This window comes from Dendrobium catenatum, unplaced genomic scaffold, assembly GCF_001605985.2.
Source record: "Dendrobium catenatum unplaced genomic scaffold, ASM160598v2 fragScaff_scaffold_166, whole genome shotgun sequence".
In the NCBI taxonomy this organism is placed as follows: Eukaryota; Viridiplantae; Streptophyta; class Magnoliopsida; order Asparagales; family Orchidaceae; genus Dendrobium; species Dendrobium catenatum.
In genome coordinates this window covers 254619-258619 of record NW_021318628.1, presented here as the reverse complement: position 1 = coordinate 258619, position 4001 = coordinate 254619, and the positions used below count along the sequence as shown (strand labels likewise).

At 31.1% G+C, this 4001-nt stretch overlaps 1 pseudogene; it reads left to right on the top strand.

Annotated features, from left to right (window-relative positions):
- Positions 1-262: 262 nt before the first annotated feature.
- LOC114579131 lies at positions 263-2468 on the top strand (annotated as a pseudogene).
- Positions 2469-4001: the final 1533 nt, after the last annotated feature.

Here is a 4001-nt window from a genome sequence, read left to right as displayed (position 1 = left end):
CCTGTCCTTGAAGCAGTCAAACTTGGCTGCTTGAATAGTTTATTAAAATTAAAAAAAAAAAATCTGGACAAATTAAAAATCAGCATTAATTGGCTTTTAAAAGTCAAAAGTACCACAACCTTCCCATCATATTACCACACATTCAATTATTTAACTTAGATGGAGAAGCATCCACGCTGGAAAGAGGAAGAACTACGGGAAGCTCATAGGATGGCATCTCTTTAAATTTTTTTTTTTTGTTTGCTTTTTTCTCTGTTCTCTAAAATAACCTCCACACTAGAAAGAGGGACGAGTACGGGAAGCTCATAGGATGGCATCGTTTTTCAAATTTTTATTTTGTTTGATTTTCCTCTCTTCCTCTGAATTCAAGATGAGCCAAGGCAAAGGAAGTTGCTCATCATCTTGCGGAAGCCTCAAAACATTAAGTATCCTTTCCACCTGAGAGGTGATCCAATGAATGCGGTGATTCTGATTTGAACTCAATTGCGAAGGCAACAATACAGTATAGAGATCCACCGAAGTAAGTATTATGTCAAAGAAATATCATAATCGTGATTCTAAAATCATGCTTGTTGATGTTAATTTGGCACATGGAAACTGCAATCTTCCTAGTGGATCAATATATCCTGGTGATTATAAGAAAACATTCTGGCTTTACAAGGGGGGTTTAAATGATCAAGATCAAGCTACATTTATTAAATGCTCATGCTCAATGAAGATCAACAGTCCATATTATGAAGTTATGCCTTGTCTCAGCAATAACAACTCAACCATCTATGTGATATTTGATGCTTTACATGTTGGTTACTTGTAGCGAATGTCAATTTCTATTCACAATTCCTATGATCATAAACTATGAACTTAGTATGTTTGATCAACTAAAAAAGGTTTCAGCCTACATTGGCATCCTCCCATCAATTCAGCGATAGATGCTATAAGCTACTGTGGTCAAAGTGTGGGTCGGTATGTATCCAAACTATCACACATGCTAACTTCCTATTATCCATCTTTTAATTTGTTTCATAAATGCAGTCTCGTTTGGGGTGATAGTTTTGAATCAAGATGGTATAAAGGAAGTTGGGCAATGCATTTTATTAATATGACTCTCCAATCGTTTTGAAATTGAATTCTTGTCATGTCTCAATGAAGCGGAATACAATGATTCGAATTTAACTTTCTATGCAGCAATAATAATTTTCGCAATATTGGGCATAACACTATTAATTCTAGTAAGAACAGCTTTCACTTAAATAATGGAATTACTGGCATATTAAATTGATGAATAAATTACATTTTTTTTGCAGTTTTGCTAATGTTTGGAAGGCTTTTATTTGCACCATTATTTGTTCTATCATTCCTTGCATACAACTTATTCAAGCTTATCGAGCCTGTTGATAGCGTTGAGAGGTTTCTACAAAATCAAAAAGCCCTCTCACCATCAAAATATTCATACAATGATATTATCATAATTACAAGCAACTTCAAAAAAAGAAATAGGGCAAGGAGGCTTGGGTCGTCTATAAAGGAAGACTCCCTGGTGGTTATTTGGTAGCTGTGAAGATGTTGGGAAAATCCATGGGTGATGGAGAGGATTTTATTAATGAAGTATCTATATGGTAGGATTCATCATGTAAACGTAGTGCAACTTGTTGGATTTTGTGTTGAAGGATATATAGAGCACTGGTTTATGAGTACATGGCTAATGGGTCTCTTGATAAATACATTTTTTACTTTTGACAAGGCAAATAGAATCCTCAATATGGACAAGCTTCTTGAGATTGCCTTATCTGTGGCCAAGGGACTTCATTACTTACATCAGGGGTGTAATATGGGGATTCTGCATTTTGACATCAAACCTCATAATATCCTTCTTGATCATAATATTCACACAAAAAATCTCTGATTTTGGCTTAGCAAAGTTACACCCTAAGGGTCGTAGTCTTGTCTCAATTAGTGCTGCCTAGAGGAACAATTGGATATATTGCCACAAGAATTAATATCGAGAAGTTTTGGGACTATATCTCATAAATCAGATGTATATAGTTTTGGGATGCTTCTAATGGACATGGCTGGTGGGCGTATGCATGCTGACCAGAAAGCAGATGATTCTAGTCAAGTTTACTATCCTTCATGGATTTATGATAAGCTAAACAAGATGGAACTGTCTAAAAACTTTGGCATTTTTGGGATTGATGATTTTGAGAGGAAACTATGTAAGGTGGGTTTGAGCTGCATTCAGACACGTCCTGTGGATCGTCCTTCCATGATTAATGTTGTGGAGATGCTACAAGCTAATGTTGATTCCATACAAATGCCGCCAAAGCCATTCTTCTCTTCTTCAGATCCGGTGCCTTCAATAGACATTTCTATGGATTACTCTAAATCTGAACTATCAATTATTTTAGAGAATATGTAATCCTTGCGAAAGGTGTATCACTTTTGAGTATATGTGCCACAAAATTTCATTATGGGTTATTTTTTATATAATATATTTTATATTCTATTAGATCATGAGCTAAATTTAAACTCGATGACGATTATCATTAAATTAATATTATATATATTATATATATATATATATATATAATAATATATATATATATTATATATATATATATATATATATATATATATATATTATAATATATATATTTCACCTTTTTCCATTAATTAATTGATGAGACTTCAAGGTTTTCTTCATAAGAGTTAGACATATTAAAGTCATAATGATATTTCCCATTAATTAAATGCCCGTAAATAAAATTTAAAAAAAATAATTTATATCATAAAATCTTTAATTGATTTTTTTAATATTTATAATATATTAATTTTTCTATATAAGTAATACTAATTATTAATTATAATAAAATAAATTTATATGCTTTTCTTAAAACATGCATAAAAAAAAAAGTAAATCTCTTGGGGGGGGGGGGGGGGGGATGGGGATGCTCTCCCTAACCACAAGGTGCATGGTTATATAAATTTTGATGCAACCATTCATTATAATAAACAATTTTTTTTTAGAAATGATAAATAAATATTAAGATAATCTATTTTTTTCGGAGAAAATACAATTCAATGCTAATAAAATAATTTATGTCATGGTACTCAAATAATGATAAAAAATTATTGCAAGGGGAATTGCTACAACATTTGACTCAGAAAGATCAATAACCTCAATACTAATAAAAAAATAGAAATAAGAAGGGAAATAGTTAAACAAACATATCAATCCATACAAAAAACCGATCCCAAATTTTTCAATACTAAGATTCATCAAAATTTTAAACAAGACATGAATTTACACATCAAAATATAATTTTTTCATTGAAGATAAATTATTTTATATAATGCTCTAATATCACTATAAACAATAAATTATCAAAGTCCAATTACACAAAAAAGAGCCCAAATATTTCACAAATAACTACAAATAAGCTCTCAGGAGCAACATGTTATTACAATAATGGAAATCAAAAATATAAAACCACATAATACACAATTTAAAAATACATAGACTCCAACGTTTTAATGTTTAAATATAATTCAATTAGAATATCTATAACTTATGCAACAAGATCAATTCATCTACACAAACAAGTTACTGAATTTTAGATAATAATTTTTCAGAACATTCGAAAGAATAAACAAGAGAAAATATCTTACAGGATGCATTTTATAACTGGCACTAGCGAAAATTGATTGATTTTGTCATCTTTTCCATCACAATCAACAATTTCTATCTGAATAATACATTTCTCTTGCGGATTTCTGACCGAAAGTTTTTTTTCGCCAGTTAAAACTCACAATAGGAAAAAATACCGGCAAAAAAATTTCCGGATACATTCCTAACAAAAAATTATCTTAGGAAAAAAAAATTCTTGGCACAACTCAATGTTCTCATTCCTTCATATCTCATTTCTACTACCAAACCCTGACCTACTTGTTGCTCACTCGTGCGGTAGCAGTATACAGTAAATTGGTGAAGTTGAGTCATTCTT